This window comes from Hemiscyllium ocellatum, chromosome 35 (genome assembly GCF_020745735.1).
Source record: "Hemiscyllium ocellatum isolate sHemOce1 chromosome 35, sHemOce1.pat.X.cur, whole genome shotgun sequence".
Taxonomy (NCBI): Eukaryota; Metazoa; Chordata; class Chondrichthyes; order Orectolobiformes; family Hemiscylliidae; genus Hemiscyllium; species Hemiscyllium ocellatum.
Window position 1 is genome coordinate 40637915 of NC_083435.1, and position 23426 is coordinate 40661340.

The following is a 23426-nucleotide window of genomic DNA, read 5'->3' on the forward strand; positions in this document are numbered from 1 at the left end:
CATTTGCCTCAACAGATAATCCAAGTAGGAAATAGGACAGTGACAGTCGGGAAGGAAGGTAAAGAAAGGACTTTATCTGTAGATAATATAAGACCAGTTAACAAAGACTAAGAACATGGCAGATTGGATGGCTGTATATTTAGGAGAAGTTGAGAAACACAGGGAACAAATGGAGGGATTTTTAACTTCCAAGAGAGATGTAAACAGCAGAAAAAAAAAAATTGGAAACAAATATTTAAAGGAAACAAAAAACAAAAACAGAACAATATGGAGTTAGGACAATTAGGGAAAGGCAAAAGGATACCAAAAGTAAAAAACCCTCCTAAACTTAAATAAAAAAAAAACCAAGAAAGAAGAGACTAAGACGATTAAACAAAAGAAACTCACGGCAGAACGCTGCTCTAAGTGTAGTATAGTTCAACACACCCTACTATTTATAGTATTAGCCTTTCTAACTATAGGATGGATACTTCAGGCAGTAATAAAGCGCAGCCTGGAATGTAACACAGGTAATAACCCCAACAGCAACAGTAACACGACAAATTCAGCAGGAATGCCTCTAATAATAGGAGGATTAACCCTATCTAACATGGCCCTAGTAATGTTAGGACTAATTACGATAAATGTTGCGCAAGCTCAAAAATATGAAACTTGGACAGATCCAAGACCCTCAGCAGAAATAATAGGAGAAGAAATTATAGGACACACATACACCTTAGACATAATAGTCTTAAAACAGGAGCTTGGGAATGAAAACCAAGAACAAGATCAAAGACTAGATAATCTTATACAAAATTGGATAGACAAATTACTATCTTATAGTATACAAAATGTTACAACAAATGAAGAAACCTCAGAGAGAGATAGATGGCTCTACTGTTTATACAAAACGTATAACTGTTCAGACTATCAGAGTCCAGGATCGAAAAACCACTATAACTGCTCCTATCCAAATATTGGCAACCCCCTAACTAATATGAACACTCACCAACCGATAATACTATATGCAAACTCTACTTGGCACTACCAAGAAGGAGGTGACCAAGGACAAAGATGGAATGCCACAGGTGACACGGATCAGGTTTACCTCACCCTACTAGGACAAGATAATACGCAAGTTCAAGGATTAGGAACTTATTACCTTAAGAAAATGTTTAAAGAAAACGAAACACTGATAATATGCGATCCTACCATCTTTAACCAATCCAAGTCCAGAGAAGAAATAGGAGAATTACTAAAGAAACCAGTAAACTCTACGAAGTTATTCAGACAAGATATAGATGTCTGTAACCACTTTGCCTTAGGGTATGAAGCAGAATTATTCTTACCTAAAGAGACCAAGGGAAAGAATGGGAAGATGTAAACCACAAGAGACAAACAAATGAATCCTGTTACAATTATTATAAAAATAACACCCATATAATTGGATGCACCGATAAAGCAACACAATGTTATAGTCCATCAGGATACAATACCGCTCTCCTCCAAAACTGCCCAAATGATAATAGAGCAAAAAGAAATGAAACCCATGGACCATGGTCCTGCAAAATTCCCAACTCAGGAAAAGTAGTATATATAGAACACGGTAGATTTAAATGTGGATACACTTATGAAGTTCCTTATGATAATTACGATGAAAATAATACCAAAAAGTATAACACTGAGGCAGAAAACCCAGATGGAAACCAAACATCTAAATGGAAATCAGTATATCAAGACTGGGAAAAATTAAAATACTTCCTAAAAGACCCACAAAGATAGGGAACTGAAATAAAAGTAGAAAATACAACTCTGTACTGCTACCTTTGGGGCAGGATGTACTGCTACAAAACAAAGCAGAATGCCACCTTTTGGGAACAATCTTCTCCTGATAGATGGCTGGTGATAACCACAAATCAAAAAAGCAGTAACAGCAACAATAATGATGATAATAATAATAATAATAGACAACATCAGGCAGAAGCATATATTAAGGATTTATTCAAAAATCGGAAAATACAATGGGAAAACTCAAAAAACCTAACAATAGAGGTGATAACAATCAAAAAAGACCAAGCCTGGCAAATTGCCTTTAATGACCTTAGAAATCAATTAAATGTAATAACTAGACGATGGTTACATAACACCGTAAGAACAGAAAACAGGACAATAGCTGATTTAACCTCAAGGGTATACAGATCCCACGTGGAAAACAAAGATCAACAACTAAAGATCTCACTAGTAGAGATCAAATCCATCCTCACAAACGAAAATTACGAAACTAAAATAAAACAACCAATTTGGCAAAGCCTAAAAAATGGGTGGCTGAAAAAGGAAAAATGTATTCAAATTAACAATCAGCCTCAACTGATCGAATTCTCTAATTTAATCCTATTAAAACCCTGTGATAATAACACGGTTCAATATGTTAAAAAAGATTGCCAGATAGAGTACTTCCCATCTGGAAATACCTGGCTAACAAACCAGTCAGGAGAATTTAATGTTACGACAGGACATGCCGGATGTAATGGCAAAATTATGAGACAAAACAGAGAAACTTATAAGAACCCGGCAGAAAAAAATTAATCTAAAAATAGAAAAACCCAAACCTGACCTAGAACATTTTGAAAGAATGCTAACCATCTATTCAGAAAAGCAATGGATGGAGATAACCTTCTCGGGCCCAACGGATGACGAGAAGCTAAAGACCCTCCAGAACCTAATATCAAAAGAAAGGAAGGCTGACCAAAAAACTCTACAGGAAGAGATAAAAATATGTGTAGAAGAATCAAGAAAAAATTGGTATGATAACTTGCATATTAATGCAGGGACTATGTCAGTATTACAAACTACTGCAAACATTTGGGTGCAAATCTATGATTGGATTTATTGGATTCTATCATGGCTTGGCCTAGAACAACATACACCGCTCTTAGTGAGACTTATCCTACTCTGGGTGTTTGTGGTCGTAATTTGGCCATTTCTCAAGCCATTAATCAAGGGATTGATTCCAGAACGAAAATAAACCACATTCTGCTTCCTCGACCGGCAAGCATGGATGAAACCACAACCAAATACCAAGAAGTCCTAGACTTCCTGGGAAAACAAAACCAAGACTTACTTGGGACTCTGAACTATTGTGAAGGAACGGGAATTCCTCGAACCAATGTGGTATTTTCTCCCACATGAAAGAACAATTTAGCCCTGTAGTCATGCCCGTAGGTCTATGGGACGCCTACTGCCACCACCTACCCATTATAGGAGGAAACATTCTGAAAGGACTCCAGCTCCTTTGGGGCTTGGTAGAATATAAATGGGTCCATTTGACCCTAGGTATAGGACTAATTCTCACAATTATGATTGGCTTTGAATTTAAACGAAGAAAATTTGGAATTACTAAGGGAGAATGGGGATAGTTTTTAACACTGATCTCCTCAATCATAATCATATCTTTTAATAACAAACCAGAATGGGCCATTTATTGTGCTACCATTCACTTGATTCTAAAAACATTAATTGTCTGTCATTCGGTCTTAACACAGACCTCGAACCAGGATAAACCTTCGTTTGTCCAAACCAAAAACCAAACCAAACCTTTGAAACACAGACGCAACCCGTCTCTGGGTGACGCTAAACCAGAAAAACAAAATAAGTCCAAGCAGCTACCACCTTGGAAGAAACCAAAACCACAGAAAACCTGTGTACCAAAATGGAACCAAAAACTTACATTACTGGAACTCAACAAACCCTCTGCATCTATGCGAAAAAAAAAAAACAACCTCAATATTCCTTTATCAATATCCAAAAATTAAAGAATGGGTAACTAGAAAGAAGGAAACCAACACCACACGGAATACGGATGGTGGACTGAGCCAAGAACAGTTCTAAAAGAACACAACATTGGACAATGTTTAAATTGTAATGGACGTAAAAAGGCACAGAGACTAATATGCACATTTTGCTCAATGCTATTCGAAGAATTGAATATGAACATATTACTTTCTGTATGCAAACCAACGAAGATGTTGCCAGACCCAGATTTGATCAAAGGGGAACGCATTCGACAAACACCCCCTTCAAAAGAATATATGGTACAGTATGACCGTAGAAGAGGCCATAACCTGGCTGAACACTTAATGATACTCTCCATAGGAAAATATACCTTTGTGGACTGTCTGAACTATGTTGCAAAACTACAAAAGCGGAATGAAGAAAACCTAACTGACCTAAACATGCTCCGATCCAACATAAAATAAGACGTGTTTAATTACGTAACCAGAGAAGCCAACAGACCGTTACCTCATCCACAAATCGATATGATAACCGAATGGTCAAAATGGACATGGTCACCTAAAGCCATAGAAACGGTGGTAACTTATACATCACCGACCCATGATTGGAAATGGACGGAAAGAGAATATAAGAACCCACCTGGATACAATGACTGCCTCCTGAGGGAACTCCGGAGAAAACACAAAATATCCCCCTACATGGCATGCGAAAGAGACCGCAAACAGGATCTCAAAGACTACCATGAGTACAAAATGAGGATTCTGAATGAAAGACCAAAACGGATGGTCCAACAAACTTCATGGTACAGTTGGAAACACGATGGCTGTCAAGGCCCCGAACCAAAACCAACATGGAAACCAGAGGTCCGGCTCTTTGACCACCAACATGATTGGAAACGAAATCCACTGATGAAATTCGTCGGAACCCCAACAACTGAATCTGATCATGAAACCCGCCATGGGAAGTCTGACTCAGAATGATTTCGCATAATTAAATGAAATGTATGCGTTGATTTAATGTTGCCTTTTCCGCTTCACTCACAATAGCTCTCATAATAAGAGCGTCAACTGCAACAAACTACACCGCTGATGAATAAAGTGAAGATAATAATAATGGAGCGCAGAAAAACGAAAAATTCCTGATACATGCTGCTATTGGTACAACATCAGCTATCATTTGAACTTTTTAAAGACACATGGGGAAATCTCGCTTTTCAAGAGGGGGATGTCATGGGATCCGTCTACTTCTTCATGAAAAGACTCGATTCCTCTGTGGAATTTTACCTGATTATATTATATTGTATAAGATTAAGCTTAACAACAATGATGCTATTAACTCGTTAAGTGTCATGGGATCCGTCTACTTCTTCATGAAAGACTCGATTCTTCTGTGGAATTTTACCTGATTATATTAGATTGTAGCAACAATGATACTATTAACTCTTTATTGTATTTTAGCCTAGCAACAATTAAGTATAACTATGACTACTTATCAGCTACTTATTGTTTTCTCAGCTAATTAAGTGTTTAACGCGACCTTTAAACAATGCTGACCGAGGCACAGTTTGAGATTCCAGTTCTTTAAACAAATGATGTAATTGCTTAACTTAGACTGTAAGGGATATAAAGCAGAGCTAAAACAGACAGAACTCACTCTTGTCTTGAAACACAATGAGTCACCCAACCATCCTCTGAACCACCAGGCTTGCAGAAAAGACACATTTGTGCAAAATACAGACCAATCGGATGAAACATACGGACGGCTAAGAGCTTGCTGAAATACGCCTGCCTAAAAGATTCTCGGTTGAGGCACTGCATTCTAGCCTGAAGAAGATACAATCTGAACCAACTAGCTGAAACACGCTAGTCTAAGAAGATCCCATTTGGGACACTCAGGTATTAAGCGCTGCTTTTATCCTAGGTATCTTTTAAGAACATTCAAAAAGGCTGTAACGATTGTGATTGACTGAAAACATCTGATTGTGAGTATTCAACTTTATTATAGTGATAAATTTCTATTATATTTTACACCACACACTTCGTATTCGCCGAACCTTTATTTGATAAGATATGTTTACCTTTGTGTTGGTATGTTAAGTCTAGAACTTAGCTGAGAAGGCATTAGGATTGACTTAAAGTGAATCCCTCTCACTCCTAGGTGAAAGGATAAACTGAAGGGACCTAGAGACCTGCGATAAACCCAGCCGAGTTTGTAGCTATCAGGACCATACAGTCAATAGGGACCACTGGTAAACTTGACAGGTAACGGCCTCAGGTATATGCCCAAGGTACTGTAGTTTAATCCGGTAGTAACCCATACCTATTGAGGATATCCACCTGAATAACATAACAGATGCAGGTAGGGGATTATTGTGGTAGATTGGTGGGAAGGGTGAAGCGGATAGGTGGGAAGGAAGATGGAGAGGTAAGGTCAGTTCAAGGAAGCAGGGAGGGGAGTAAGGACAGGCCATGGGATGAGGTTGTGGGTGGGGAGATAGTGAAGCCAGTGGGACGGGAGGTGGAATGGAATGGAGGAGGCGGAGGCTGGAAAGGGATCCAACGGACAGATGGAAAGCTTATTTGAAATTGAGTGCCCCTCTGCTCCCACCTCAATATATTCTGTGCCCACCACAATGTGGAGTTCTTCTGGTGCACTTCTTTGATAAAAGACCCCCAACCAGGCTGTGTCCTCCAGGCTGTAGGCTGCCCAGGCGGAAGATGAGGTATTATTCTTCCAATTTGTGGCCTGATTCATTGCAGCAATGGAGGAGGCCAAGGACAGACATATCAGAGATGGAGTGGGAAGAGGAAATTGAGATGGTGGGTGACAAGGAGGTCAGGCTGGCTTTTTAGGGCCTAGCATCGATACTCAGTGAACCAGTCACCTGGGCTACATTTGGTCTCACCAGTGTAGAGAAGAACACATCGGGAGCACTGGATGCAGGAGACTAGGTTGGAGGAGATGCAGGTGAGTGTCTGTCTCACCTGGAAGGACTGTTTGAGGACCTGGTTGGAGGTGAGGGAGGTGGTGTACGGGCAGAGCTTGCATCGTTGTCATTTATATCGGAATCGATAGGGTCATAGTCAAGAGGGAGGTAGGACATCGTGTTGGGGAGCTGAGACACAGAGGTGGGGGGGATGTTGGGGAGTGTGTCGCAAACCAGGGATTGACAAAGAGAATAGTCCTTGCAGAAGGCATAGAGGGCTGGGGAGGGGAGTTGGTGAAAGTATTTCAGGATGGTACATTGGATGGTTCTCTTGGAGAGGAAAAAGCCAAGGACTTGCAGGCCATCATTTGGGATATAGATGTACACAAGGATTGCACATTCACAGTGATGATGAAGTGCTGGGGGCCAGGGAACTAGATGTTTCTGATGAGGTGGTTTGTTTCCTGGATATAGGTGAGAGGTACCTGGATAAAGAGGGAGAGAATGGAGTCAAGGGAGGAGGAAATGGGTTCGGTGGGACAGGAGCATGCAGAGACGATGGGTCAGCCGCGGTAGTTGGGATTTTAGATCTTGGAGAGCATGTTGAACTCGTGAGTGTGGGGCTGGGGAATTATGAGGTTGGAGGTGATGGACGGGAGATCACCAAAGGTGATGAGGTCACGTGTGGGAGATGATAGGGTCATGGTCAAGAGGGAGGTAGGACATGGTGCTGGAGAGCTGGCATTCGGCAAGCCAGGGAACTATAGACCAGTGAGCCTGACTTCTGTGGTGGGCAAGTTGTTGGAGGGAATCCTGAGGGACAGGATGTACATGTATTTGGAAAGGCAAGGACTAATTAGGGATAGTCAACACGGATTTGTGTGTGGGAAATCATATCTCACAAACCCATCCAGATACCTTTCAATGCTGTAATTGTACCAGCCTCCACCACGTCCTCTGGCAGCTCGTTCCATACATGTACCACCCTCGGCGTGAGAAAGTTGTCCCTTAGTTCCCTTTCAAATCTTTCACTTCTCACCTCAAACATATACCCTCTAGTTCTGGACTCACCCACCCGAGGGAAAAGCTCTTGTCTGTTTATCCTACCCATTCCCCTCATGATTTTAGAAACCTCTATAAGGTCACCCCTCAGCTCCAGGAAAAACACTCCCAGCCTATTCACTCTCTCCCGAAAGCTCAAATCCTCCAACCCTGGCAACATCCTTGCAAATGTATTTTGAACCATTTCAAGTTTCACAACATCCTTCCGATAGGAAGGAGACCAGAATTGGACACAATACTCCAAACTCTGCCTCACCAATGTCCTGTACAGCCGCAACATAAAATCCCAACTCCGATACTGAACCCTCCAACCAATGAAGGGAAGCATACAAAATGCCTTCTGTAATTGATCTGCGACTTGACTTTCGAGGGAGCATGAACCGACACTCCAAGGTCTTTATGTTCAGCAACACTCCCTACATTCAGAATCTTGAGGACAGTACAGAGGTAATGAAACCAAGTTAAACAGTAATGGCAGTGTTGGGAATTCTCGTACTAAACAGATCAGGCAAGAGCACGGCAGGAAGCAAGGGAAGCCTTCAGTGAAACTGCATTGATTTCAAAGCAAGGGGCCTGACAGGTAAGGCAAATGAACTCACAGCATAGATTGGAGACAATAGACTGGTGAGCCTAACGGCTGTGGTTGCGAAGTTGTGAGAGGGGATTCTGAGAGTTAGGATCTTGAGGCATTTGGAGAGGCGAGGACCCATTGGAACAGTCAGTGTGGCTTTGTGCGAGGCAAATGGTGAAAGGTGCTCTCTGGTCTTCCGAAAAATTGTTGGTTTTCCAGAACAAGGAGTTGATCTTCCCCAAGTGTTGGAGGCACATTCCAAGGTCCAGGACTACATGCTGAGGGACGCACTAAAGCTTGAAGGCAGGTGCCAGCAAGACATAGTGGGGAAAGACCATTGTCAAAGATCTCCCTGCTCAAGGTAAACGGGGGAGGCATTCAGTTAATGGACGTTCCTGGTGCATCAAATACAGTAATTGAGTCACAGAGATGTACTGTATGGAAACAGACCCATCAGTCCAACTTGTCCATGCCGATCAGATATCCGAAACTAATCTAGTCCCACCTGCCAGCACCCGGCCCGCATCCCTCCAAACCCTTTCTATACCCATCCAGATGCCTTTGAAGTTGCCTGTACAAATAAGGGATTCCTTTGTGGTGTTTATTGAGAGGATCAAACTCCAATGTTTATTTGATTTCTTCATGTGCTATTTCACAGAACTAAACTGTGTCTGTGACTATTGGAGATGCCGGTGTTGCACTGGGGTGTACAAAGAGGGTGGGGAGTGGAACAGGCTGCCAGGGGGAGTGGTGTTGTGGAGTACAATTTTGTCATTTAAGAAACATTTGGACAAGTCGATGGATGGGACAGATATGGAGGAGTGTGGACCAAATACAGGCAAATGGGACTAATTTAATTGTGAACACAAATACATTCAGGACAAAAGGATAACTAGGGAGAGGGTAAGGGACCCTCAAAGATCAGCAAGGCGGCCTTTGTGTGGAGCCGCAGAAAATAGGAAAGATACTAAACAAATATTTTGCATCAGTATTTACTGTGGAAAAGGACATGGAAGATATAAAAAGTCACGAAATAGATGGTGACACCTTGCAAAATGTCCATATTGCAGAGGAGGAAGTGCTGGATGTCTTGAAACGAATAAAGGTGGATAAAACCCCAGGACCTGATCAGGTGTACCCTAGAACTCTGCAGGAAGCTAGGGAAGTGATTGCTGGGCCTCTTGCTGAGATATTTGTATCATTGATAGTCACAGGTGAGGTGCTGGAAGACTGGAGGTTGGCTAACGTAATGTCACTCTTTCAGAAGGGTGGTAAGGACAAGCCAGGGAACTATTGACCAGTGAGCCTGACATCCATGGTGGGCAAGTTGTTGGAGAGAATCCTGAGGGACAGGATGTACATGTATTTTGAAAGGCAAGGACTGATTCAGGATAGTCAACATGGCTTTGTGTGCGGGAAATCATGTCTGACAAACTAGATTGAGATTTTTGAAGAAGTAACAAAGAGGATTGATGAGGGCAGAGCGGTAGATGTGATCAATATGGACTTCAGCAAGGCGTTTGACAAGGTTCCCCAAGGAACCTTGTCAAAAGATTTCCAAGGATGTTGCCTGTGTTGGAGGATTTGAGCTATAGGGAGAGGCTGAACAGGCTGGGGCTGTTTTCCCTGGAGCATCGGAGGCTGAGGGATGACTTTATAGAGGTTTATAAAATCCTGAGGTGAATGGATAGGATAAATCGATCAAGTCTTTTCCCTGGGGTCCATTGGTCCAGAACTAGAGGGCATAAGTTTAGGCTGAGAGGGTCAAAGATATAAAAGCAACCTAAGGGGCAAAGTTTTGACTTAGAGGATGGTACGTGTATGGAATGAGCTGCCAGAGGAAGTGGTGGAGGCTGGTACAATTGCATCACTTAAAAGGCATTTGGATGTGAATATGAATAGGAAGGATTGAGGGATATGGGCCGGGTGCTGGCAAGTAGGACTAGGTTGGGGTATCAGGTTGGCATGGACGAGTTGGACCCAAGGGTGTGTTTCCATGCTGTACATCTGTAAATTTGGGCCGAACAGCCTGCCTCCATACTGTAAAGTTGTATGATTAGATGACAGCATTCACCGTCTCCTTTTACCTGGAGCTGGTGGTGAAGAATCAGTGGACAGAGCTGAATATAATCTGTCGAATAAATTGTTGAAAGAGGCAGTTTGGGCAGTACTGGAATATGTAGTAAATAGAGGGAAATGGAGCAAATGCGGGCGCAGATTTGGTTATTTGAAGGGCTTGGTCCTCTTCTGAAAAGCTTTGAACACAGCGGTTTATTGCAGGATGAAGTAAGACGTGCGGCATTATCTGCCGATTTGGGTGAAACTGAATTGAACATCGGTGCGCGGGACATAGGAAGCCGCATGAAGCACAAGTGAGCGCCGACGTTATGTACAGGACTGATTCATATGTACGCCCCAGTGGGTAAGAGTGAGCGGTTGGCCGTCCTGCAGCAGCTTCCACTGTTGCTGGCTACATCCAGGCCGGTCATTCTGTCCGGAGACATTGATGCAGATGGACGATCCGGCAGGGGGACAGTAAACTGGACGCCACGTCCAGAGCCCTGATGGACACGGTAAAAGATGCCAAGCTGCAGGACGTTTTCAGCACTCCTGCAGACGGAGCGCAGCGTAGATACACCTGGTCACGGGCAGACGGGTCTATCCGCTCAAGGATAGATTACCTGCTTGTGTCCCGAACGCTCTCGGTCAGATCCACCGACGTCAAGCCGGTGTTCTTCTCTGACCACTTCCTCCTGCTGGCCGTGTGCAGACTCGTGTGCATTTGTGACCAGTTCGAACGGGCCTCGGGGGCCAAGGTAAACCGAGGCAAGAGCGAGGCCATGCTCTTCGGGAACTGGGCCGACCAATCCTCGATCCCCTTCGCCGTCAGGACAGACCATCTGAAGGTGCTGGGTATTTGGTTCGGGGGGGGTTGGGGCGTGCGCCAAGACCTGGGAGGTGCGTATCAGTAAAGTGAGGCAGAAACTGGGCAGATGGAAGCTACGGTCGCTCTCCATCACGGAAAAAAACCTGGTCATCAGGTGTGAGGCACTGTCATTGCTGTTGTACGTGGCACAGGTCTGGCCTATTCCCAGAACCTGTGCCCCTGCAGTCACCCGGGCCATCTTCCACTTCATGTGGAGATCAAAGATGGACCGGGTCCGAAGGGACTCGTGATACAAAGATCTGGGCAACGGGGGAAAAAATACACCCAATGCCACCCTCACCCTGATGGCCACCTTTGTGTGTGGCTGCATCAAGCTGTGCGTGGATCCCCGGTACGCAAACACTAAGTGTCACTACGTACTGAGGTTCTACCTGTCCCCGGTGTTGCGAAGGATGGGCCTGGCCTCGCTGCTGCGGAACGCTCCGAGTAGTTGGACCGTTCCGTACCACCTGTCCTTCTTGGAGAAATATATAAGGAAAAACACCTTTGACCACAAGTCCATTAGGAAGTGGTCAGCACGTAGCGTCCTTGAGACCCTTCGGGAAAAGGAGAGGGCGGATCCTATCGGGTGGTTCCCTGAGCAGACTGTCAAAGCCTTTGGCAGAATGCCTCATCGCCAGAACTTTCCAACAAGCACCAAGACATGGCTTGGCTGGTGGTGAGAAGGGCTCTTCTTGTGAGATCCTTCATGCACGCCCGGACTCTCAGCCGCACCGCACGCTGCCCTCGAAGCGGCTGCGGGGGGGAAGAGACTGTCACACACCTCCTTCTGGAATGTGCCTATGCAGAGGAAGTCTGGAGAGGAATGCAGTGGTATTTGTCGAGGTTCGTCCCGAGCTGCGCCGTGACGCGGGACTCCGTGCTCTACGGCCTGTTCCCCGGGACGCACACCGAGACGAACATCAACTGCACCTGGAGGATCATCAACTCGGTGAAGGACGCTCTCTGGGTGGTCCGAAACCTGTTGATCCTCCAGCTGAAGGAGTTGACCCCGACTGAGTGTTGCAGACTGGCACATTCCAAGGTCCTGGACTACGTGTTGAGGGAGGCGCTGAAGCTTGGGGCAGCTGCCGCCAAGGCGCGGTGGGGAAAGACCGCTGTTTAACATCTGCCTGTCTAAAGAAGATCAGGGGGCCTATGCAGTCATTTGGGCTCTGCTGACGCCTCAGCTCAATATATGGGCATATGAGTGAGAAACGCGCAGACCTGTATAAAATGATAAATTCTGATCTGTGTATGTAAATGTTGACATATGTATGGCATGACCAACTGTACAGACTATCAAATTATTTTATGAATAAAATATATTTCTCAAATATAAAAAAAAATGACTCCCTTATGATTGAATCCTCCACTCTGGGGAAAAGCTTCTTGCTGTCCATCCTGTGTATACTTCTCATGATATTTTAGGCCTCAATCAGGGCCCGCCTCAACCTCTCTCTTTTCAATGAAAATAATCCTAATCTACTGAACCTCTCTTCATAGTTAGCCATGGTCCACATTCTTTCGGCAATGTTGGGACCAGAACGTAGTATTCCTAATGTGGCCGAACCAAAGTCTGAAACAACTGTAAGATGACCTGCCAACTCTTGTACCCAATACCCCGTCTGATGAAGGAAAGCATGCCGTATGCCTTTTTGACCACTCTACTGATGTACGCTGCCACCTTCAGGGAACAATGGACCTGAACACCAAGATCTCTCTGTACATCAATTTTTCCCAGGACTTTTCCATTTACTCTAAGTTCACTCTGGAATTTGATCTTGCAAGATCCATCACCTCGCATTTGTCCGGAGTGAACACCATCTGCCATTTCTCTGCCCAACTCACCAATCTGTCTGTATTCTGCGGTATTCTCTGACAGACCCCCTTCACTATCTGCTCCTCCACCAATCTTAGTTTCATCTGCAAACTTGCTCATGAAGCAACCCACACGTTCCAGCAAATCATTTATGTACATCACAAGCAACAGTGATCCCAGCACAGATCCCTGTGGAACACCATTGGTCACAGCTCTCCATTTTGAGAAGCTCCCCTCCATTAATCCTCTCTGTCTGCTGTTGCCTCACCTGTTCTCCATCCATCTAGCTAGAACAGCCTGGACCCTGTACGTCTTCACCTTCTCCATCAGCTTACCATAGGGAACCCTATCAAATGCCTTATCAAAGTCCATGTATTTACTGTGGAAAAGGACATGGAAGATATAATTGGATGGTAACACTTTGCAAAATGCCCATATTACTGAGAAGAAAGTGCTGGATGTCTTGAAATGAATAAAGGTGGATAAAACCCCAGGACCTGATAAGGTGTACCCTCGAACTCTGCAGGAAGCTAGGGAAGTGATTGCTCGGCCTCTTGCTGAGATATTTGTATCATCGATAGTGACAGGTGAGGTGCTGGAAGACTGGAGGTTGGCTAACACAGTGTCACTCTTTAAGAGGGGTAGTAAGGACAAGCCAGGGAACTATAGACCAGTGAGCCTGATGTCCATGGTGGGCAGGTTGTTGGATGGAATTCTGAGGGACAGGATGTACATGTATTTGGAAAGGCCAAGGACTGATTAGGGATAGTCAACATGGATTTGCGTGTGGGAAATCATGTATCACAAACTTGACTACGTTTTTTTGAAGAAGTAACAAAGAGGATTGATGAGGACAGAGCGGTAGACGTGATCTATATGGACTTCAGTAAGGCGTTTGACAAGGTTTCCCAAGGGAGACTGGTTAGCAAGGTCAGGGCTCACAGAATAAAGGGAGAACTAGGCATTTGGGACAGAACTGGTTCAAAGGTAGAAGACAGAGGGTAGTGGTGGGAGGTTGTTTTTCAGACTGGAGGCCTGTGACCAGTGGAGTGCCACAAGGATCAGTGCTGGGTCCTCTATTTTCTGTCATTTACATATATGATTTGAATGTGAGCATGAGAGGTGTAGTTAGTAAGTTTGCTTATGACACCACAATGGGAGGTGTAGTGGACAGCGAAGAAGGTTACCTCAGATTACAACAGGATCTTGATCAGATGGGCCAATGGGCTGAGAAGTGGCAGATGGAGTTTAACTCAGATAAATGCGAGGTGCTGCATTTTGAAAACAAATCTTAGCAGGACGCATACACTTAATGGTAAGGTCCTAGGGAGTGTTGCTGAACAAAGAGACCTTGGAGTGCAGGTTCATAGCACCTTGAAAGAGGAGTCGCAGGTAGATAGAATAGTGAAGAAGGCGTTTGGTATGCTTTCTTTTATTGTCAGAGTATGGAATACAGGAGTTGGGAGGTCATGTTGCGGCTGTACAGGGCATTGGTTAGGCCACTGTTGGAATATTGCATGCAATTCTGGTCTCCTTCCTATCGGAAAGGTGTTGTGAAACCTGAAAGGGTTCAGAAAAGATTTACAAGGATGTTGCCAGTGTTGGAGGATTTGAGCTATAGGGAGAGGCTGAACAGGCTGGGGCTGTTTTCCCTGGAGCATCGGAGGCTGAGGAGTGACTTTATAGAGGTTTATAAAATCATGAGGGGAATGGATAGGATAAATAGACCAAGTCTTTGCCCTGGGGTCTGGTGGTCCAGAACTAGAGGGCATATGGTTAGGGTGAGAGGTTCAAAGATATAAAAGCGACCTAAGGGGCAAAGTTTTGACTTAAAGGATGGTACGTGTATGGAATGAGCTGCCAGAGGAAGTGGTGGAGGCTGGTACAATTGCAACACTTAAAAGGCATTTGATGTGAATATGAATAGGAAGGATTGAGGGATATGGGCCGGGTGCTGGCAAGTAGGACTAGGTAGGACTGGGTTGGGGTATCAGGTTGGCATGGACGAGTTGGACCCAAGGCTGTGTTTCCATGCTGTACATCTGTATGACTGTATAAGAGTGTGCAGCATGGGCAATTTGGGCCGAACAGCCTGCCTCCATACTGTAAAGTTGTATGATTAGATGACAGCATCCACCGTCTCCTTTTACCTGGAGCTGGTGGTGAAGAATCAGTGGACAGAGCTGAATATATTGTGTCGAATAAATTGCTGAAAGAGGCACTTTGGACAATACTGGAATAGGCAGTAAATAGAGAGAAATGGAGCAAATGCGGGCTCAGCTTTGGTTATTTGCAGGGATTGGACCTCTTCTGAAAAGCTTTGAACACAGCGGTTTATTGCAGGATGAAGTAAGACGTGCGGCATTATCTGCCGATTTGGGTGAAACTGAATTGAACATCAGTGCGCGGGACATAGAAAGCCGCATGAAGCGCAAGTGAGCGCCATCTACTGAAAGATCTGCTTTTTGCTTGTAAATCAGGGGAGAGCGCGAACGCAGTCCCCCACTACCACAAATTTTGCAGTCGAGTATCCCGCATTTGGGGACATCGCAGGCGTCAGCACACCCGAAGTGCAATGGGATAGCCTCGTCCTGGGAGAACCACCTTGTTGATCATGGTATCTCCCCTGCCAGGTAAGTATGCTCAATACTCTCACTCGCTCAAACCCAACAACACCCCATACCTCTTACACTCATACTAACTGCCGGCTCGAAAATCGCAAATACACCTCTCGAAGGTTCCCTGTCTGTACAACAGCGCAATTTCTCACCCGGATCACAGAACATCCCGAAAGGCTCAGCTTTCACTCAATCCGACACTCACTTGGCGACCTGAGAAGCTGCGATAATTTGCATTTCATCCTTAAACGGAAAAGCTCCGCCCTTCCCCGCCCCCTTCACACTGCCTCCTCTTTCACCAAAACAAAGCCCCAAACATCGCTCATACACTTGAAGCAATCTGTTACCAAACACTGTTTACAATGTGAGGTGAACGCGAATAAAAGCAATTTTTAAGCTTTGCTGGTGAAACTTGAAAGCTATTTTGAAATCACTTTTTCCTAATCCCTCCAAATTGAACAAATCTTCTTTTGTGAAACTGCAGCTTTGCAATCTTCCCCCCTCTGTGTCCCACCATGCAAATCAATCACTTCAGGAGACCTCACGGTTAAGGTGAAAGGTGCCAGGAACAAGGAAATATTTCTCAACGCTGTTTGGATGTGACATTAAACTGAGAGCAGCACCACCTTTTCTGGATGCACATTCCACGTTTTCAACACCCTCTGTTGTTTCGAAAAACAGTCGCCTGTGATTCAAATGTAAATATTATTTTCATATATGTCTTTGATTTACTTGCTTACTTATACTAATAATGACACGTGGTTATTATGGTTGTAATGTTGGCATTTATGTTGAGATGAACAAATAACAAAGAGATTGACACGAACAGGCCCTTCAGCCCTCTAAGCCTCCGCCGATTCAGCTTCTCTGTCTAAACCTGCCACCTATTTTCAAAAGCTCTGTGTCGTTTTGTTCCCTCCCCATTCATGTATCTCCCTGGATACATCTTCAATGACCTTCAGGAGCGTGAAGAATTGTGAGCAGCTCCTGAAGGTCTTCAAGGAGAAGGAAGGGGAACCTCTGTTCTCCATCTTGTCGGCGGTCCCGTTCTGTGTGCTTCCTGCGCAGAGGAGTCGAGTTGTAACAATCCAGATGTACAACCCTTATGTCCCAGCAGCAGCTGTCCTGACCTTCTTGAAGAGACACGTCCAGGTCGAAGGAGAAAGCACCGATGTGGTCGATCCTTTCGGGATCTGGACCAGCAAACGACAGGACAGCGTAACCCTGAGGGTCGATGTCAGTGGGAACATTCTCCACCCACCCTCCAGCTTTGCCATCGGAGGAAGCATAGGTTACCTGACATACGCAGGGCAGCCGAAGGTCAGGCCACATGCCGGCGGACGGTAAGGTGACCATCTGCTGAAACTGCAAACAGGAAGGCCACCCGACCAAGGAATGTAAGGAGGCCAAGAACTGTAACCTGTGCGGAAAGGCGGGCCACATGTACAAGGCTTGCCCAAGACGAGGAGCCACCACCTACGCACAGATGGCCAGAGGTGGCAACACGAGCCGTGGACCGACTAAGACCAGCAAGGTACCACAAAACAGCACGGGAACGGCGTCTGGAGGCACCAGAAGGAAGAGCAGGCGGTAGTGGAGCAGACGGCAGACAGTGGGGAGGTGCAGCAGTTGATCCAAGCTCCTTCAAAACAGACGGAGGAAATGGAAGAGGAGGGATCAAAAGAGGCAGAGGATTGGATTACGGTCAAAAACAGGAAGAGGAAAACACTCGAGGGCCGCAAAGCCACCCAGAGAAGGGGGAAGCGACACCTCCACAACGAGGATACAGGCAGTTCTTCCGACGGTGAGGACGGGCGCAAGGAGGGTCGCCACCAGAGGAAGAGACAGAGTGCCATGGGGAGAACGGAGGGCAGCACCGCCCAAGCAGGGAAAGACGATCCCTCTGTCGGGATGGGTAAAGGCCTCCCCCGACCCGGTGAGAACCAAGAGTTACCCACCAGCCCACAGCTCCAGGTAACTGGGAGCAGCGAACCTGTGACACTCCTGCTGTCAGATGGAGAACTGGACGGTGCGGACCCTGGGCCTGACCCGAAGACACCAGAGCGGGGAAATGGCTCCAGCGTGGAGCCAGACAGCCCTGGGAGGGTCCAGCAATTTGCTGTCACCACGGGGATGCACACAGCTACCCCAGAGAGGCAGGACCAGCAGCAAATGGACACTGTTAAACTCGTAAATTGTTAAAATGGGGTTAAAAATTGCCAGCATCAATGTGAGTAGCATCAAATCGGCTACGCGATGTGTTTCTACGATGGTCTTCATGGCCAACGTTAAAGCCGACCTCCTGTTTCTGCAGGAGTGTGGGATACCGCACCTCAGCAGCTCCAGGAGATGGTCGAGCTTGTGGGCCCATGGGCCGTCAGTCTGGTCGGGGGGCAACGATAGCCGCGCCTCCGGCCTGGGTATCCTGTTGCAAGGAAGCAACTTCACCATCTCCAAGGTTAAGGAGGTGGTGGGCGGGCGCCTCCTCATCGTCGACGTTATGTACAGAAACGCTCCCGTGAGACTAATCAACGTGTACGCCCCAGTGGGTAAGAGTGAATGGTTGGCCGTCCTGCAGCAGCTTCCACTGTTGCTGGCTACGTCCAGGCCAGTCATTCTGGCCGGAGACTTCAACTGTATCATTGATGCAGATGGACGATCCGGCGGGGGGGACAGTAAACTGGACGCCATGTCCAGAGCCCTGATGGACACGGTAAAAGATGCCAAGCTGCACGACATCTTCAGCACCCCTGCAGACGGAGCGCAGCGTAGATACACCTGGTCACGGGCAGACGGGTCTATCCGCTCAAGGATAGATTACCTGTTTGTGTCCCGAACGCTCTCGGTCAGATCCACTGACATCAAGCCGGTGTTCTTCTCTGACCACTGCCTCCTGCTGGCCGACTGTCACCTACAGGACGAGCAGCGAGCGGGTAAGGGAACGTGGAAGCTGAACACAAAGCTGTTGACCCCGGGAAACATTGAGGAATTCAAGAGGGACTACGCAGGTTGGAGAACCGTGAAGCCCCTCTTTGAGTCCCCGGCAGACTGATGGGAAACAATAAAAGGAAACATCAAGAGGTTCTTCATCCTCAAAGGTGTTCAGGGGGCGAGAGAGAGGCGGAGAAAACTGTCCCAGCTCCAGGAAAGTATGCAGAACCTGCTCCTGCTGCAGACGATGGGGGTCGATGTCACGGAGGACCTCAAGGGGGTGAAGGGCCAGCAAGCCTCGCTCTTTTCCTCGGAGGCTTCCAAGATAATCGTCCGGTCCAGGGTCCGCTCGGTGGAGCAGGACGAGACGTGCTCACGTTTCTTCTTCCAGAAGGTGCACAAAGAGAGCTCTGTGCTCAGCAGCCTGAAGGAAGAAGACGGCTCGATAACGTCATCTCAGGCTGACGTCATGAGGATCAGTAAATCCTTCTATGCCAGTCTGCAGGACGCGAAGCCGACCGACAGCGCGGCCTCCCAGTCGTTCCTGTCGTCTATCACGGAGGTCTTAGACGACAGAACACGCGAGAGGCTGGACCAGCCGCTATCTCTGGACGAGCTGACCAAGGCCCTCGAGTCCTTCGAAAAGAATTGAACTCCCGGAAGCGACGGCTTACCGGTCGAGCTCTATTCTGCTCTGTGGGACTTGATTGGCCAGGACCTGTTGGAGGTGTATGTCAGTATGCTTCAGGCGGGTACCATGAGCGAATCCATGAGGAAAGGCATCATCACCCTCATCTACAAGCGGAAGGGGGAGAGGGAGGAACTCAAAAATTGGAGACCGATCACACTGTTGAAGGCGGATTACAAAATCCTGTCAAAGGTAATCGCCAACCGGGTCAGGTCTGCTCTGGGGTCGGTGATTCACCCTGACCAAATCTGTGCTGTGCCGGGCAGGAAGATCGCTGAGAGTCTCGCTCTCCTCAAGGATACAATCGCCTACGTGCAGGACAGAGGGTTGGACGCCTGCCTGATCAGCCTGGACCAGGAGAAAGCCTTTGACAGGATATCACACAGGTATATGAGAGATGTTCTCTCCAAAATGGGCTTTGGGGAGGGAATCTGCAATTGGATCAGACTGCTCTACACCAACATCGTCAGTGCAGTCTCAATCAATGGGTGGGAATCAGATAGCTTCCCAGTCAGATCTGGAGTCAGGCAGGGCTGCCCTCTCTCTCCTGCCTTGTTTGTGTGCTGCATAGAGCCATTTGCCGAGTCCATCAGGAAGGATGCGAGCCTGAGAGGGGTGACTATTCAGGGCAGCGGGGGCCAGCAGGTTAAGGCCTCCCTGTACATGGATGACGTCGCCGTTTTCTGCTCTGATCCGCTGTCCGTGCGCAGACTCATGTGCATTTGTGACCAGTTCGAACGGGCCTCGGGGGCCAAGGTAAACCGAGGCAAGAGCAAGGCCATGCTCTTCGGGAACTGGGCCGACCAATCCTCGATCCCCTTCACCGTCAGGACTGACCACCTGAAGGTGCTGGGTATTTGGTTTGGGGGGGCTGGGGCGTGCGCCAAGTCTTGGGAGGAGCATATCAGTAAAGTGAGGCAGAAACTGGGCAGATGGAGGCTACGGTCGCTCTCCATCACAGGAAAAAACCTGGTCATCAGGTGTGAGGCACTGTCACTGCTGTTGTACGTGGCACAGGTCTGGCCTATTCCCAGAACCTGCGCCACTGCAGTCACCCGGGCCATCTTCCACTTCATATGGAGTTCAAAGATGGACCGGGTCCGAAGGGACTCGCTATACAAAGATCTGGGCAACGGGGGGAAAAATACACCCAATGCCACCCTCACCCTGATGGCTACCTTTGTGTGTGGCTGCATCAAGCTGTGTGTGGATCCCCGGTACGCAAACACCAAGCGTCACTGCGTACTGAGGTTCTACCTGTCCCCGGTGTTGCGAAGGATGGGCCTGGCCTCGCTGCCGCGGAATGCTCCGAGTAGGTGGACCGTTCCGTATCACCTGTCCTTCTTGGAGAAATCTTTGAAGAAAAACACCTTTGACCACAAGTCCATCAGGAAGTGGTCAGCACATAGTGTCCTTGAGACCCTTCGGGAAAAGGAGAGGGTGGATCCTGTCGAGTGGTTCCCTGAGCAGACTGTCAAAGCCATTCGGCAGAATGCCTCATCGCCAGAACTTTCCAACAAGCACCAAAACATGGCTTGGCTGGTGGTGAGAAGGGCTCTACCTGTGAGATCATTTATGCACGCCCGGACTCTCAGCCGCACCGCACGCTGCCCTCGAAGCGGCTGCAGGGGGGACGAGACTGTCACACACCTCCTTCTGGAATGTGCCTATGCAGAGGAAGTCTGGAGTAGAATGCAGTGGTATTTGTCGAGGTTCGTCCCGAGCAGTGCCGTGACATGGGACTCCGTGCTCTACGGCCTGTTCCCCGGGACGCACACCGAGACGATGCGCCTGGAGGATCATCAACTCGGTGAAGGACGCTCTCTGGGTGGTCTGAAACCTATTGATCTTCCAGCTGAAGGAGTTGACCCCGACTGAGTGTTGCAGACTGGCACATTCCAAGGTCCAGGACTACGTGTTGAGGGAAGCGCTGAAGCTTGGGGCAGCTGCCGCCAAGGCGCGGTGGGGAAAGACCACCGTTTAACATCTGCCTGTCTAAAGAAGATCAGGGGGCCCTGCAGTCATTTGGGCTCTGCTGACGCCTCAGCTCAATATGTGAGTGAGAAATGCACAGATCTGTATGTAATAATGAAAATTCTGAGCTGTGTATGTAAATGTTGACATATGTATGGCATTACCAAATGTACAGTGTATCAAATATTTTATGAATAAAGTATATTTTTGAAATAAAAAAAAGGTTCTCCCAGGACGAGGCTATCCCATTGCACTTCGGGTGTGCTGACGCCTGCGATGTCCCCAAATGCGGGATACTCGACTGCAAAATTTGTGGTAGTGGGGGACTGCGTTCGCGCTCTCCCCTGATTTACAAGCAAAAAGCAGATCTTTCAATAGATGGCGCTCACTTGTGCTTCATGCGGCTTCCTATGTCCCGCGCAGCTATGTTTAATTCAGTTTTATCCAAATCGACAGATAATGCCCCACGTCTTACTTCATCCTGCAATAAACCGCTGTTCAAAGCTTTTCATAAGAGGACCAAGCCCTTCAAATAACCAAATCTGCGCCCGCATTTGCTCCATTTCCCTCTATTTACTGCCTGCCTATTCCAGTATTGCCCAAAGTGCCTCTTTCAACAATTTATTCGACAGATTATATTCAGCTCTGTCCACTGATTCTTCACCACCAGCTCCAGGTAAAAGGAGACGGTGGATGCTGTCATCTAATCATACAACTTTACAGTATGGAGGCCGGCTGATCGGCCCAAATTGGCCATGCTGCACACTCTTATACAGTCATTCAGATGTACAGCATGGAAACACACCCTTGGGTCCAACTCGTCCATGCCAACCTGATACCCCAACCCAATCTAGTCCTACTTGCCAGCACCCGGCCCATATCCCTCAATCCTTCCTATTCTTATTCACATCCAAATGCCTTTTAAGTGTTGTAATTGTACCAGCCTCCACCACTTCCTCTGGCAGCTCATTCCATACACGTACCATCCTCTAAGTCAAAACTTTGCCCCTTAGGTCGCTTTTATATCTTTGAACCTCTCACCCTAAACCTATGCCCTCTGGTTCTGGACCAACCGGACCCCAGGGCAAAGACTTGGTCTATTTATCCTATCCATTCCCCTCATGATTTTATAAACCTCTATAATGTTACCCCTCAGCCTCCGATGCTCCAGGGAAAACAGCCCCAGCCTGTTCAGCCTCTCCCTATAGCTCAAATCCTCCAACACAGGCAACATCCTTGGAAATCTTTTGACAAGGTCCCATTTGCCTGTATTTGGTCCACACTCCTCCATATCTGTCCCATCCATCGACTTGTCCAAATGTTTCTGAAATGACAAAATTGTACTCCACAACACCACTCCCTCTGGCAGCCTGTTCCACTCCCCACCCTCTTTGTACACCCCAGTGCAACACCGGCATCTCCAATAGTCACAGACACAGTTTAGTTCTGTGAAATAGCACATGAAGAAATCAAATAAACATTGGAGTTTGATGCTTTCAATAAACACCACAAAGGAATCTCTTATTTGTACAGGCAACTTCAAAGGCATCTGGATGGGTATAGAAAGGGTTTGGAGGGATGCGGGCCGGGTGCTGGCAGGTGGGACGAGATTGGTTTCGGATATCTGATCGGCATGGACAAGTTGGACTGATGGGTCTGTTTCCATACAGTACATCTCTGTGACTCAATTACTGTATTTGATGCACCAGGAACGTCCATTAACTGAATGCCTCCCCCGTTTACCTTGAGCAGGGAGACCTTTGACAATGGTCTTTCCCCACTATGTCTTGCTGGCACCTGCCTTCAAGCTTTAGTGCGTCCCTCAGCATGTAGTCCTGGACCTTGGAATGTGCCTCCAACACTTGGGGAAGATCAACTCCTTGGTCTGGAAACCAACAATTTTTCGGAAGACCAGAGAGCACCTTTCACCATTTGCCTCGCACAAAACCACACTGACTGTTCCAATGGGTCCTCGCCTCTCCATATGCCTCGAGATCCTAACTCTCAGAATCCCCTCTCACAACTTCGCAACCACAGCCGTTAGGCTCACCAGTCTATTGTCTCCAATCTATGCTGTGAGTTCATTTGCCTTACCTGTCAGGCCCCTTGCTTTGAAATCAATGCAATTTCACTGAAG

At 47.0% G+C, this 23426-nt stretch overlaps 2 protein-coding genes and 2 non-coding genes across 4 annotated transcripts in view; 1 reads left to right on the top strand and 3 right to left on the bottom strand.

Annotated features, from left to right (window-relative positions):
- Positions 1-23426, bottom strand: part of LOC132832775 (zinc finger protein 271-like) — a 123760-nt gene that overhangs the window by 75438 nt on the left and 24896 nt on the right. The window lies entirely within an intron of this gene.
- Positions 1-23426, bottom strand: part of LOC132832789 (zinc finger protein 454-like) — a 67554-nt gene that overhangs the window by 19240 nt on the left and 24888 nt on the right. The gene's annotated exons all lie outside the window — the stretch shown is intronic.
- LOC132833034 (U1 spliceosomal RNA) lies at positions 15556-15719 on the bottom strand. The gene has a single exon (XR_009647027.1). It is a non-coding gene; the product is annotated as a U1 spliceosomal RNA (small nuclear RNA).
- LOC132833009 (U1 spliceosomal RNA) lies at positions 21473-21636 on the top strand. The gene has a single exon (XR_009647016.1). It is a non-coding gene; the product is annotated as a U1 spliceosomal RNA (small nuclear RNA).